Source organism: Amblyomma americanum, chromosome 10 (genome assembly GCF_052857255.1).
Source record: "Amblyomma americanum isolate KBUSLIRL-KWMA chromosome 10, ASM5285725v1, whole genome shotgun sequence".
In the NCBI taxonomy this organism is placed as follows: domain Eukaryota; kingdom Metazoa; phylum Arthropoda; class Arachnida; order Ixodida; family Ixodidae; genus Amblyomma; species Amblyomma americanum.
Genome location: NC_135506.1, coordinates 149,703,140 through 149,718,662, shown reverse-complemented (window position 1 = coordinate 149,718,662; position 15,523 = coordinate 149,703,140). Strand labels below are relative to the sequence as shown.

General features: G+C 50.7%; 1 protein-coding gene across 2 annotated transcripts in view; it reads right to left on the bottom strand.

Annotated features, from left to right (window-relative positions):
- LOC144106253 (uncharacterized) overlaps positions 1-14,721 on the bottom strand; it is a 63,151-nt gene extending 48,430 nt beyond the window's left edge. For both annotated transcript variants that reach the window (XR_013308943.1, XR_013308945.1), the window contains exon 1: positions 14,170-14,721. The gene's annotated coding sequence lies outside the window, so the exon portion shown is untranslated. The remainder of the gene's footprint in view (positions 1-14,169) is intronic.
- Positions 14,722-15,523: the final 802 nt, after the last annotated feature.

Genomic DNA, 15,523 nt, shown 5'->3' with positions numbered 1-15,523 from the left:
TGCATTGTCTACGATGTAGCTCAGAAACCGTGACTTTACAGATGCCACCAACTCAAGCAGCTGCTTCTTTATCATCGTTTCAGCGTAGGTGATCTTGCTTGTGAGCCGCTCCTGTATCTTCTCCTTCTTCCAGGCCGTCGTTGGCAATTTCTCTTCTCGTCGGCTATGGTAAGGTGCATTGTCTAAAACAATAACGCTACCAGCTGGCAACTTCTGCAGAACGCCATTAAACCAACCCTCAAAGCGATTGCCGTCCATTTCCTCGTGGTAGTCGCCTGTCTTTTGGCCTCGGAATACATCCAAGCAGCCGTCGACGAAGCCATCCTCGCTGCCGATGTGCGTGACGATCAGGCGCTGACCTTTCCCAGAAGGTTGTTTTAGACCCGTCGTTAAGCCATTTGCTCGAGCGAACAGGCGTCCGCGCTTCTGCACCACGGTGTCTGTCCACACGATCGACCGAGTGTCTCCCGCCGTCACCCATGTCTCGTCCAGGTAGAAGATCTTTCGGCCTTCCGCTCGGTAGCGCTCCACGTCACGGAGGTAGCGATTCCGCCAATCGGTGATGTCATCCCGGTCGATAAGCAGCGAGTTGCGGCTTCTCTTTTCGTGCTTGAAGCCGATCTCGGCAAGCAGGCGACGCACAGTCCACCGCCTTAGTGATGGGAGTTCCATACGTTCCGAGAACTCGTAAGTGATCTTCTCGACCGTCGGTATCTCGTTGCGGCGAAAGAAATCGTGCACACATGACCTCAGCGCGCACAACGTGAAGCTGTCAAACTTCGCGCTGCATCTTCTCCGCATTGCGTAGGCGCTTTCGGGACGGCGTCGTCAGTTTGCCACCCGAAAAATACGAAGCTTTAACTTCCTTCCTCACCCTGAACACAGTCCTTTCGCTGACACCGAGCATGTCAGCGACAAACTTGCTCGTCTCCTCTACGCTGCGTTCAGGCTCCCTGTTACGCCAAAACGTGTAGCAGTGGAAGATCATGTTGCGTGAATCGCTGTTCAGCATGCGGCCGCTCTTGCTCTTGCCGAGGCTCCTTGGTGGTGTGATCATCGATGCGACACAAGGCTCGTTCGGCAACAAAGGCTCGCGTTCCGATGTCACCTCGCTGGGCTCCATGGCGGAAAAGAGGTACGGAACGCCGTGCGCGAACGTGCGTGAACTCACGAGATTGTAGGTTCGCAACCGCAAAAAAAGAAACAAGTAGCAATTGAAAAATAAGCCTCATGCATTAAAAAAATAAGCTTGTGAAAACACACAAAAATTACATATGAATCATATGCTATTGAGCCAGACTGTTTTGTAATTACACGCCCGGTACCGTCGATCTCGCTCCGTAGCAGACGACGCACAGCGTTGTAGAAGGCACGAAGTTATTTTTCTCTCGCGATCCGGCATGTGCTGAAGCATTTGCATCATGATAGTTTTACTAAACCACTCATCAAGATACACAAATCTTATTTATACAGAAAAATACGCGTTTTAGAAGCAGTCACAATTTTTTGAGCGGGACTATTTCTTTAGTCGCGGAGGCAATTGGCTGCTGCGCTTCGGTCATCTGGGCGGGGCCTTTCCTGTCTTCTGAAGTTGTACCCGACTATAGTTCTAAGAGGTCGTATGGGTGAGTAGTCTTGTGTATGCATGATGAACAGCCGCTGGAGAGGCTAGAATAGCACATTCGTTGAGCCTCATCTTTTATTAGTAATTACTGTGGTATATATTATGATACATAGCGCAGAAACCAAACAGGGGACAAACACAAGCTCTAATGTTTGTTGTTAGCGCTTGTATTTGTCCCCTGTTTTGTTCCTGCGCTATGGATCATAACGCATACCTACTAGCCCGAACCATTACCTTGTAGTATATAATCCTGCATTAATTTGCCGTGCAAAAGTAGACCCATTAAGAACATAGTTCTTTTTTGTTAACCGTAAAAACATTGCGGGACTCTTTGATATGTTGATGCCTGTCAGATGGAAAAATAAATCCATGGAGAAAATGTCGAATCTAAGTTTAAAGTTTTGTACCTCTGGATCCGAATTTGTGATGTTTACAATAAAAAAGATCCCATGATCACCATCTTGAAGTTGCAGTGTAACATAGCATGTGGAATATGTGCTAAAAATGGATAGTACTGCTTTCAGCTGTGTAATTAGTGAGCAGTAGTGTATCTGTATTTTTATTTGTGGCTATTTTTATCTTGCAAAGGTTGTTTTCAGTGGGATTGAATTTTTTGGGATTAGCATGCATTAATTTATTCGAACAGGCTAACAGTAGTGTCCTCTATGTAAAGTAATGCCATTACAGGAAACAGGATTCACTTTCTTTCACATGCTAATTAGAGCAAGTACATATAATATAGATGATATGAGACTCTAGCTGAATATCCTTGTTCGAAATAAAAGGTATGATACACACACTATAACATAAAAGTACATGTTTGCGAGCAGGAAATTTTATCTACTGATTTCTGCTCATTGTTTGTCAGCATTTGCTGAAATTTATTGTTACGTTTACAAACATGTGCTAATATAGCTGGCCAAATGTCTTGATTTACTTAACGAAAAAGTGTAGTGCTTATTCGAATGGTATAATGCTTTCAAGTTTTCGAAGTAGAATTAATTCGCCGTAGTTTTGAATACAGCATGCAGTAGTTTTTTTCCTTTCCTTTTTTGCTGTCTCAGGAAACAGCCCAATATGTGAGTCGCTAGCGACACTGTGCTCTTAAATTTGGTTTGTACAACTTGCACGCCTCTACAGATTTGCACAAATTTCGTGTCTACTTTTATGGTTAATGCCAATACACCAAATGTGTTTTTGCTGCAGTCTTCTCTATGTTATTACAACGACTGACCACATAGCTGAGATTTCATGTTTTGCACACTCATAATTACAAACTGTCTGATTACAGCTGCTGTGGAGCGGAGAATGCCTGATGGGGGTATGGCCCGCATCAACTCCCATATAGGAAGATATTTATGTAATGCCAGGGACCGGGACGAAGGCCGGAGACCAGGATGAACTTGATGTGGGCACTGCATCTTGGCCACTGATAGAGCTTTTGTGAAGTAATGCAATAAAACTTGCAATAAAACTAACTTTTGAATTTTATATATCAAACTACACCTTTGCACTGCCATGCCACAGTCCGAATATGGCCATGCTAAGGCAGAGAAGCTTAAGATATTGGTGCATCTGCTTAAGATGTCGTTGTAAATACATCGGATTTTTTATAATTTGACCTGTTTAAGAATGAATAATGTGTGTGCAGCCAGTGCTTTATAGAGCTTCTGAAATAGGTTGCCCACATGGCAGAAACTGGGCTTCATCAGGGCAGCTCAGTTTGGTTGCCCTTATGAAGGCCGGTCTGGGACAAATTGGGCGGCCCACTTTTGCCTAGACGGCTTCATCTGGGGCAACCAAGGAGGGCTGCCCACTTTGGGTCGAACTGGACTGCCTAAGGGCATGAAAACGGGCAGCCCACTCGGGCATAACAAGGGCCCCACCATGGAATTGAAAACGGGCTGCCCAATCGGGCCCAACAAGGGCCCCACCAGGGCATTCAAAATGGGTTGCCCACTCGGGCCCAATAAGGGCCCCACCAGGGCATTGAAAATCGGCTGCCCACTCGGGCCCAACAAGGGCCGCACCAGGGCATTGAAAGTGGGTTGCCCATGTTGGGCCAGACCTGGTTTTTTTGGGGTGAGCGAAATGGGCTGCCCATGTGGGTAGAGATTGGAAAGGCCCAAACAGTCTGCCCTCTTTTACCCTCAGGTGGGCTGCCCAGGCTAGTTCTCTTCTGGCTCCTTAGGGTAGCCCAAGTGGGCTGCCCATTTGGGCCCCTCATGAGCACGAGTTGCAAACCCCACATGGGGCCCATATGGGCTGCACACTTGGGGTCGACTAGGGGCCCCAATTCAGAGCCCACTTTGTGCTACTTGGGGTGGTGTGCAACTCGTCTGCCCCCTCCCTCACAGGGAGTCATGCATGCAACTTGTCCGCTTTTCCCTCTCCGGGTGTTGTCGTGCAATTCGACCGCCCTCTCCCTCTCGGGAGTCATGGGCGCAACTCCTCCACCCCCTCTATTTCAGCGAGTCATGGCTGCAACTCGTCCAACCTCTTCCTCTCGGCGAGTCGTGGGTGCAACCTGTCCGACCCCCCCTCTCGGGGAGTCGTGGGTGCAACTCTTCTGCTGTTTCCCTCTCGTGGAGTCGTGGGCACAACTCGAGAACCCCCTTATTCTTAGTTAATAGTGGGTGCATCTTGTCCACACCCTGCCTCTTTGGGAGTCGCGCGTGCAACTCGTCCGTCCGCCCGCTCCCTCTCAGCGACTCGTGGGGTGCAACTTTACCACCCCGTCCCTCTCGGGGAGCCGTGGGTGCAACTCGTCCGCCCCCTCTCTCTCAGTTAGTCGCGGGTGCAACTTTTCCGCCCAAACCCTCTCGGGAAGTCGTGGGTGCAAATAGTCCACCCCTTCCTTCGGAATCGCGGCTGACTCGTTCGCCCCCTCGCTCTCGGCGATTCATGGAGTACTACTCGTCTCCCTCCTCCCTCTCGGGGAGTCTTGGGTGCAACTTTTCTGCGCCCTCCATCTCCAGGAGCAGTGCGTGCAACTCGTCCACCCTCCCCCACTCGGGGTGCCGTGAGTGCAACTCGTCCGCTCCCTTCCTGTCGGAAGGTACTGGGTGTAACTCCTCCACCCGTTCCCTCTTAGTCGTGGGTGCCAATCGTCCACCCTCTTTCTCTCTCGGCGAGTCGTCGGTGCAACTTCTCGACACCTTCCGTCTCGGGTAGTCGTGGGTGCAAATCGCCTGCCGCCTTCCTCTCGGGAAATCGTGAGTGCAACTACTCTGGTCCCTCCCTTTGGGGAGTGGCGGGATCAACTCGGCTGCCCTCTCCCTCTCCGGTAGTAGATAATGATATTAGCCCGCTGCTTCCCTCTTGGGGAGTGGCGGGGTGCAACGCCACCGCCCACTCCCTCTCGGGGAGTCGTGGGTGCAACATGTCAAACATTCTACCTCTCGCAGAGTCGTGGGTGCAACTAGTACACTCCGTCTCGGGGACTCGTAGGTGTAACTAGTCTGTTCCCTTCCTCTTGGGGAGTTGTGGGGTGCATCTTTTCCGCCTCTTCCCTCTCGGGTAGTCGTGTGTGCAACTCGTCCGCCCTCTCCTTCTGTGGGTGTCGTGGGTGCTACTCGTCCGCTCCCTCCCTCTCGCGGAATAGTGGGTGCAACTCATCCACCCGCTACCTCTCAGCTAATATTTGGTGCAAATCGTCCAACCTCTCCCTCTCGCGGAGTACGTGGGTGCAACTAGTCTACCCCCTTTCTCTCTGGGTCGTGGGTGACTCGTCCACCCCCTCCCTCTGGGGAGCCGTGGGGTGCAACTCGTCTGCTCCCTCCCTCTCGGGGAGTCTTGGGTCCAACTCGTCCACGTCTGGCTCTCGGAGCGTGGGTGACACTAGTCTGCTCCCTCCCTCTCGAGTGTTGTGGTGTGCAACTCGCCTGCCTTATCCTACTCAGGGAGGTTTGCGTGTAGCTTGTGCGCCTTTCCTCTCTCAGGGAATTGTTTGTGCAATTCGTGCACCCTCTGCCTGTCAGCGAGGCATGAGTGCAACTCGTCCGCCCTCTCTCTCTCGAAGAGTCGTGGGTGCCACTCGTCACCCCTTCCTTTCGGTGTGTCGTGGGAGCAATGGTCGGCCCTCTCCCTCTCAGCGAATAGTCCGTGCAACTCGTCCACCCTCTCTCTCTTGGGGAGACGTGGGGTGCATCTCGTCCACCCCTCCCTCCCGGGGAGTGGTGGGTGCAAATCGTCCGCCCCTTCCCTCTCAGGAAGTTCTGGCTGCAACTCGTCCGCCCTCTCCCTCTCGAGGAGCCGTGGGTGCAACTTGTCCATCCCCTCCCTCTCAGGGAGTCGTGGGTTCAACTCGTCAACCCCCAAACTCTCAGCGAGTCGTAGGTGCAACTCGTCCGCCGTCTCTCTATGGAGAGTTTTGGGCGCAACTCCTCTGCCGTCTCCATTTCAACAAGTCTTGGGGTCAACTCGTCCACCCTCTCCCTCTCAGGGAGTCGTGGATGCAACTTGTCTGCCTTCCAACACTGGTAGTCGTGCGTGTAACTCGTCCACCCCATCCTCTCAGCGAGTCGTGGGGTGCAACATGTCCGCCCCTTCTCTCTCAGGAAGTCGCGGGTGAACTCGTCCACCTTCTGCCTCTCTGCGAGACGTGGGTGCAACTCGTCCGCTGTTTCCCTCTCGGAAGTCATGGGTGACACTCGTCCAGCCCCTCCCTCTCAGCGAGTCATAGGGTGCAACTTGTCCACCCCGTCCCTCTCGGGGAGTCCCGGGTGCAAGTCGTCCGCCCTCTCCCTCTCGGGGAGTCATTTGGTGCTACTAGTCTGCCCCTCCCCCTCAGCGAGACATGGGTGCAACTCGTCTGCCTTCTTCCTCTAGGGGAGTTGTGGGTGCTACTCGTCGACCCCTCCCTTTCTCGGCGACATAGGTGCGACTTGTCAGCCCCCTTCACATCGGGGAGTCGTGAGTGCCACTCTTCGGCCCTCTGCCTCTCAGCGAGTCGTGTGTGCAACTCGTCCACCCTCTCCTTCTTAGGGAGTCGCCGGGTGCAACTTGTCGGCCCCCTTCCTTTCAGACTGGTGGGTGAAACACGTCCACCCTCTCCCTCTCAGCGAGCCGTAGCTGCAACTCGTCCGTCCTTCCCTCTGAGGAATTTGTACCCCCTTCCTCTCAGCGAGTCGTGGATACACCTGCTCAACCCTCCCTCTGCAGGAGTCGTGGGTGCAATTCGTCAACCCCCACCCTCTTAGCGAGTCGTGGGTGCAACACGCCCGCCTTCTCTCTCTCGGATTGTCGCGGGGTGCAACTCGTCAGCCCCTCCCTCTCAGCGAGTCGTGGGTGCAACTCCTCCGCCCCCTCCCTCTCGGAGAGTCACGAGTGCAACTTGTCCGCCCCTCCGTTTAGGGGACTTGTGGGTGCAAGTTGTTCGCCCTCTCCCTCTCAGCGAGTCGTGAGTGCAACTCATATGCCCTTTTGCTCTTGGATAGTCGTGGGGTGCAAATTGTCTGCCTCCTCTCTCTCGGGAAATCGCAGGTGCAACTCTTCCATTTCGCCTTTTCAGCGAGTCGTGGCTGCAATTCGTCGGCCCTCTCCCTCTGGGTGAATCGTGGGTGCAACTCGTCCGCCCCATCTCTCTCGGGGAGTCATGGGTGCAACATGTCCGCCCCTCCCTCTCGGGGAGTCATGGGTGCAACTCGTCCACCCTCTCTCGGGAACTCGTGGTTGCTACTTGTCCGCCCCCTTCCTCTTGAGGAATCGTGGGTGCAACTTGTCTGCCCTCTCCCTCTAAGCGAGCCATGAGTGCAAGTCGTCCACCCTCTTCCTCTTGGGGGGTCATGGGGTGCAACTTGTCCGGCCCCTCCCTCTCGGGGAATTTTGGGTGCACCTCGTCCAACCCTCGCAGAGAGTCGTGGCTACAACTCGTCCGCCCTTTCCCTCTAACTGAATCGTGGGTGAAACTCGTCCACCTCCTCTCTCAGCGAGTCGTGGGTGAAACTTGTGCACATGCTCTCTTTCAGGGAGTAGTGGGGGCAACTCGTACGCCGTCTCCCTCTCGGGGAGCCGTGGGCGCAACTCGTCCGCCCCCTCCATCTCAACATGTCCTGGGTGCAACTCGTCCGCCCTCGCCCTCTCGGAGAGCCGTGGGTGCATCTAGTTCACCCCCTTTCTCTCAGGGTCCTGGGAAAATTCTGCACCCCCTCCCTCAAAGGAAGCCGTGAGGTGCTACTCGTCTACCCCCTCCCTCTCGGGGAGTCGTGGGCGCAAGTTGTCTCCCCCTCCCACACTGGGAGTCGTGCGTGTAACTCATCCACTCCCTTCCTCTCGGGTAGTCATGGGTGCAACTCGTCCACCCCCTTCCTCTCAGCGAGACGTGGGTGCAACTCGTCTGCCGTCTCCCTCTCGGGGAATCGTGGGTCCACCTTGTCCACGTCTCCCTCTCGGGGAGTCGCGCTTGCAATATTTCGGCCCTTTCCGTCTCGGGGAGTTGTGGCTGCAATTCGTCTACCCTCTTACTCTCAGCGAGTCGTGGGTGCTACTTGCCGACCCCTTCCTTTCGAAGAGCCGTGGGTGCAACTCAACCCCTTTCTCAGCGAGTCGTGGGAGCAACTCGACCGCCATCTCCCTCTCTGGAAGTCGTGGGTGCAACTTGTCTGCTCCTCCATCACTGGGAGTTGTGCATGTAACTCGTCCACCACCTCTCAGCGAGTAGTGGGGTACATGTCCGCCTCTTCCCTCTCGGGGAGTCGTGGGTGCAACTCGTCCGCCCCCTTCCTCTCGAGGAGTCATGGGATCAACTTGTCCGACCCTCTCTCGGATAGTTGTGGTGCAAATCGTCCGCCCCCTCCTTCTCAGCGAGTTGTGCATGCAACTCGTCCGCCCTCTCCATCTCAAGGAGTCGTGGGTGTAACTCGTGCAACCCTCCTTCTGGAGTCGTGGGTTCAACTCACCAACCCCCACACTCGCAGCAAGTCGTGAATGCAACTCGCCCGCCGTGTCCCCCTCGGGGAGCAGTGGGCGCAACTCGTCTGCCCCCTCCATCTCAACAAGTCGTGGGTCCAACTCGTCGACCCTCTCCCTGTCGGGAATTCTTGGGTGGAACTCGTCTGCCCTCTCCCCCTCAGCTAGTCGTGGGTGCAAATCGTCCGCCCTCTCTCTCTCGTGGTGTCGCGGGTGCAATTAGCCCACCCATTCCCTCTCGGGGAGTCGTGGTTGCAATTCGTCCGCCCTCTCCCTCTCGGAAAGTCGTGGGGTGCTACTCGTCTGCCCCCACCCTCTCGGGGAGCCGTGGGTGGACTCTCCTCTCTGCGAGTCGTGGGTGCAACTCGTCCGCTCCCTCCCTCTCGCGGAGTCGTGGGTTCAACTCGTCTTCTCCCTTTCGGGAGTTGTGGGTGCAACTCTTTTCCCCTCTCGCTCTTGGAGAGTTGTGGGTGCAACTAGTCCACCCCTTCCTCTCGGGGTCGTGGCTCACTCGTCCGCCCCCTCCCTCTCGGGGTGTCGTAGGGTACTCGTCTACCACATACCTCTCATCGAGTCGGGGGTGCAATATTTCGGCCCCTTCCCTCTCAGGGAGTCGCGGGTGCAACTCGTCCACCCCTTCCTCTCAGCGAGTCGTGGGTGCAACTCGTCGGCCCTCTCCCTCTCGGGCAACGCGGGTGCAACCAGTCCACCCTCGCCTCCTCGGGGAGTCGTGGGTGCTACTAGTCTGCTCTCCCTCTCGGCAGTCGTGGTGTGCAACTCGTCTGCCCCCTCCCTCTCAGGGAGTCGCGCTTGCAACTTTACTGCCCTTCCCGTCTCGGGGAGTTGTGGGTGCAATTCGTCCACCCTCTTACTCTCAACGAGTCGTGGGTGCAACTAGGCGACCCCCTCCCTTTCGCGGAGCCGTAGGTGCAACTCTCCAACCCCCTTCTCAGCGAGTCGTTGGTGCAACTCGTCCGCTGTTCCCCTCTCGGGTAGTCGTGGTTGCAACTCGTCCGCCATCTACCTCTCGGGGAATCGTGGGTGCAACTTGTCTGCCCAGTCTCTGACTGGGAGTCGTGATGTCCAAGCAGAACGCCAATAACGGCCCACCGAGGCCATAATTGGCACGAATATCGGCCCTTCGTTGGCGTTTAGGCAAATCGCAACTCTTTTCATGCATGGCCCATCATTTCCACCAAGATTGGGCTGATGTACAGCCACTCGGATTGCCAAGAACGGCCCGAACATCACTGCCAATATAGGGCCCAATATGGCCCAATAGTGGCCTTTCGGATATCGGCATAGCTTGGCTGCCTCCAGGCATTTGCATTATTTTTCCAGACCAGTGCAGAATTATCGCATGCATTTAGAGGTCCCGTCCGTGGTTTTCAATACCGTGGGACTTCTAGCTGTATATGCAATTGGTTTACATACATACATACATACAAGTTTTATTCTCCACAAAGAAGTGGAAGGAGGCGGAGGGAAAAGCCGTACATTTGTGGCTTGAAAAATCCTCCGCCCCCTTACAGTGCATACAGCAGCAGAGCGGGACAATAGACAGTCACATTTTTTTTTTTGCAAAGAGGAAAAAAAAATAAATAAACAGCACTATATCGCATCACAAAATAAAATAAGCCTAAATAAGAGTTTCAATAGAACACTGGGTTTGGACTCCTGGAAAAACATTTTCTTTTGAAAAGTAAACAATGCAATGTAATGAACATAAAGATAGACCTGTGCGTTCATTCACAAAAAAGAGTATGAGTAGCAAAATATTTGTACATATTTGGAAGAGACATATTGGATACATCAGCGCCTTCTTTTTCTGCAGCATTCAATAATCGCGGAAGGTTATACCGGAGTGTTTGTTGTCCATAGGCAGTACGACATTTTGGAACTTTCCATCGTTCTGGAGTTCTGGTGCTGTAGATGGGATAATTGGGTTTTAGTTCTGCCATTTCAGTAAAAACTGTACTCTCTCGTTGGACACTTAAACGGTACTGCCTGCATAATTTGTATTCGTAAATATTTCTTACTTTCAATAAATTAAGCGAAGCAAAGATATCTGAAGAAGGCGCTGTGTATTCAACGTTTTCAATTATTCGTACTATTTTTTTCTGTAGCCTTTCAAGCTTCAACAGATTAGTTTTTGCTGATGTTCCCCAGACTAAATGAGAGTAGTTTAGGTGGGAAACAAAGAGAGCGTTATAAACCATTAGTTTAACTTTTTTTGGAAGAGTATAGCGGTTGCGATTTAAAATTCCAGTTATGCAGCTCAGTTTGCTGATTAGACTGTTTACATGATCATTCCATTGTAAAGTTGAAGTAAAATATACCCCTAACACCTTGACAGTATCTACCACATCAATGGCTGCGGATCTAAACATTACGGTTCCTTGTAACGAAATTTGTTTACTTTTTGGTCGAAAAATTACCACCTTTGTTTTGTTTGCGTTAAGTTTTAATTGATTGCTGGAAATCCACGAGTCCAATTTGCGCAGAAAAATATTTGCTTTAGTAATTCCTTCAGCTTCAGAACGTGATGGCACCAAAGCACTCGTGTCGTCGGCATATATAACGAACTTGGTATCTGAGCAGATGTGTACAATATCGTTAATGTACAAATTAAATGGGACAGGGCCTAAAATGCTACCCTGTGGGACTCCTGAAATTATTTTTTTTCTGTGAGAAATGAAACCATTTATGTCGACATATTGAAATCTATTTGATAGATAACTTTGGAGCAGGGCCAAAACATGTCCCCGGATACCATAATGATGCAGTTTTTCAAAAAGGATAGTATGACTAATATAATCGAAAGCTTGGCTAAAATCAACAAAAATACCGATAACAATACATTTCTCTTCAAAATGTTTTAGAATATATTCCTTATGGTCCAACAGCGCCAGCTCTATAGACCTGTCCCTTCTAAAGCCATATTGCGAAGTAGTTATTATATTATGCTTGTTGCAGAAGCGCGATATTCGATCTAGGATGATTTTCTCGAGACCTTTCGAAAAGGCAGGAAGAATTGACACCGGTCTGTAGTTAGATACATCATTTTTATCACCTTTCTTATATAAGGCTATCACACGGGCGACTTGCATTTTTGTTGGAAAAACAGCTGTAGAATTGCAGAGATTAAAAATATGCGCTAGAATGGGGCTGATTATACGTATCACATACTTGACAGGTCTTATTTGTATACCATCTGCATCAACACTATGAGAATTATTTAAACTCAAAAAAAGAGAACACACTTCATTTGCATCTGTTGGTTCAAAAAATATTGTGCTAGAGTTTTTCTGCCCTAAAGTTTTGTATGATGTTGTCTGGTTTTTAGTAAAATCTCTGTTAACAAAGTAGTCATGAAAAATATTTACCATTCTTCTCCTTTTAATAATTGTCCTTCGTGAAAAACTTCAACTATCTGTTTTTTCTCGCTCCGACCCATCAGTGCATTTAAGTTATTCCACATTAAGTCAGTGCGCTTTACGTTGGAACCGAACATATTCTGATAGTAGAGTTCTCTTGCTTTTCTTAGCTGCTTAGTCAAGTCATCACGAAATTTTTTGAACGTAGCGACATCAGATGCTGTACGAGTTCACATAAATGTTTTAAACAGACGTTCTTTCTTTTCAATCTTCTTCAATAGGTACTTTGTCACCCAAGGTTTTCGACATCTCTTATTACCCGTGTGGCGTTGGAATACGAAGTGACGTTGGTATTCCGAAAGAAACAAACTCAAAAAGGCATCATAAGCTACGTTCGCATTTGTTGCTTGAAGGACGCTGTCCCAACAAACTGTTTCCAACTCATGATAAAAAGCTTGTAAGAGGGTAGGTGTAACAGGCTGAAAAAGATTAAACACTTTATGGTGGAAGTTTCCCCGAGTACTAAATTTTATGCTACAAAACACAGGCAAGTGATCACTAATAGGGTAGGTAAGAACACCGGAACTGACAAGGTTAGCATCATAATTTGGTATTACTAAATCTAGAATTGTTTGCGTGGACGACGTTAGTCGTGTGGGAGAAACAATATGGTTTATACAGCCATTAGATAGCAATACATTTTCAAAATCCGTTTTCTTCATACTATTGCTACTCATATCAACATTAAAATCACCGGCAAGTATCACATTGTATCTGTTTTGGTTAACAAATGACAATAAATTATCTAAAAACAGAAAAAAATTCAAGGAGAGAACCATCCGGAGGGCGATAACAAGTTGCAATTACAGCGTCTTTGATTTGCAGACAAATAATCTCAAAATTATCTGTGACACAAGAGAATTCTGAAAGCAAGGCAGGCTGTAACAGAGAGCTTACTAGCACAGACACACCACCACCGCGACGAGTAGTTCTACTAACAGAAAAAGTTGTCATATTAGGAAGGTCAAAAGTGTCACAACTGCTTGTTTGCCATGTCTCTGTTATCATCAGAACATCAAAACAATTCTCAAGCTTTTTTAACAAGGATTCTAGTTCAGCAACCTTGTTGAATACAGACTGTGCATTGAAGTGAAAACAACGAAGATAACCTTGTGTCTGACCACCAAGCTCTCTTAAGAGTTCTTCTAAGGTAACGTGCCCTAGGTGCGCCATTTCAAGATAAGGGTCACGGGTTTCCGACTACACGAAAAGGCATTTAGCTAACAAGTGTGGAGAGGTCACTTATGCTCTTGATAACCTTAGCGCCATCGCCACTCCTTCTACGCACCAAAATTTTCCCGTTGACGTGCCACACATATGCAAAGCCAGCCTGTTTAGCCCACTCTTTTGTGGCTTGCAACAACACTCTCGAATAGTTGGTCATGTTTTCTGTGATGTACACTGAGTCGCCTTTTTCCTTAAGAACCACCCTTTTCTGCAGCCAAGCGTCTCGAAGATCCTGCCACACAAAACGGGCGATCACAACTTTTGTCTTTCCTGGTTTCGCCGACATCCTATGAAGTGCGAGGGTGTCCGCCCCAGTGAGATGGTTCATGCCAATTTTGTCTGCCACTTCGTTGACTTTTGACAAGAGGTCCTCTCCTGTCGCCTCAGGAATGCCATGAATCTCAATGTTCAAGCGCCTGCTGCGCCATTCTAAGTCATGGACACTGAGTTGTAACTGAGTTATATCTTTTGAGCCAGCATCTCTCTCCAGCTTGCCAATTCTGCCTTTAATTCCTTTGATTTCCTTATCCTGCGTATCAAGACGCTCTTTTATAGTGGCAAACTCTTCATGCAGCATCTGGATTGAGCTCTCTACTGCATCTAGCTTTTCGGTAAGAGGGAGAAGGGAAGTCAATTTCCTGTTCATTTCCACAATAAGAACTTTCAGGTCGGGATCCGTAGTAGAGTCATCGTTTGAGGCATCACCCTTTCCTCGTTTACACGCTTCACACTTCCAAGCCTTCTTAGTCGACCCTCGTTTTGAAGCAAATGTCGTTTCACTCATGCCTGAACATATCGCGCCATGAAAACGAAATTCACACTCACTGCATGTGATAGCGTTATCGTCATTCTTTAGCTTTTCGCGACATCTGCAACACCGATTCATGGTGACCAATATCGACTAGCAAGTTGGCAGCAGCAGTAGATAGCTAAGCAACATGCACGAACTTAATATGAAGAGGTTTGACCAACCTGTAAAACACAGCGAAGAACGGATTATTCCACGTCCGACCCGCTCCGCCGCTGCTGCCAAAGTGCCTGGCGAACTACGCCCCCCGTTGCAAAAGTTTCCACAGCTTTCGTCACAGCCGTCGGCTCCCGTTGATTGGCTCCGTCTCGCTGATATGGAAACGATGCTTGAGAACGGTGTTTGAATTCAGTCTTCCCAAGGAAAACCGGCCACGGTGAGATTCTTGTCCGAAGCACCGCGGGAACACTGCAGCATCTGCGACTGTAAAACACAGCGAAGAACGGATTATTCCACGTCCGACCCGCTCCGCCGCTGCTGCCAAAGTGCCTGGCGAAGTACGCCCCCCGTTGCAAAAGTTTCCACAGCTTTCGTCACAGCCGTCGGCTCCCGTTGATTGGCTTCGTCTCGCTGATATGGAAACGATGCTTGAGAACGGTGTTTGAATTCAGTCCTCCCAAGGAAAACCGGCCACGGTGAGATTCTTGTCCGAAGCACCGCGGGAACACTGCAGCATCTGCGACGGTAAAACACAGCGAAGAACGGATTATTCCACGTCCGACCCGCTCCGCCGCTGCTGCCAAAGTGCCTGGCGAAGTACGCCCCTCGTTGCAAAAGTTTCCACAGCTTTCGTCACAGCCGTCGGCTCCCGTTGATTGGCTCCGTCTCGCTGATATGGAAACGATGCTTGAGAACGGTGTTTGAATTCAGTCTTCCCAAGGAAAACCGGCCACGGTGAGATTCTTGTCCGAAGCACCGCGGGAACACTGCAGCATCTGCGACTGTAAAACACAGCGAAGAACGGATTTTTCCACGTCCGACCCGCTCCGCCGCTGCTGCCAACTACCATTAAAATTTCGAAAGTGCATGCAGTCTTTTCATTTCATATGTATTTTGATTTGCAAACAATATCTCATGCAGATTTTTTATGTCCAGCAGCCACCAAATGAAACAAGCAAACAGGAATTTCAGAAAAATATTTTAACTGGCTTTTTATTTCTCATGTGCTCGTGGCCAGGCAACCATCCAGGTGGCAAGGGTGCAGCGTGGGGTTGCTGGGCATGGGGAGGAGGCTATGGGGGGGGGGGGGGGGAGTCAGGGGCAGAGTTTGGGAGGGGTCACTGTGGAGGAGGTGATGGCCGCGCCTGGAGGGGTTGCTGTGCAGGAGGCTGAGGGCGCGCCTGGGCGGGGTATTGACCCAACACAGGGGTTAGCACGTGGCGCTGAGCCCGAAGGAGGTTGTGGCTCCTCGGAAGGAGTGTGCGACAGAGGGGGCTGGAATGCTTGGGCGTAGCGCCTCTTTTGGCCGCCCCCTCGGTCGCAGGCACCGGGCAGCCACATGCCAATAAAACCCTGTAC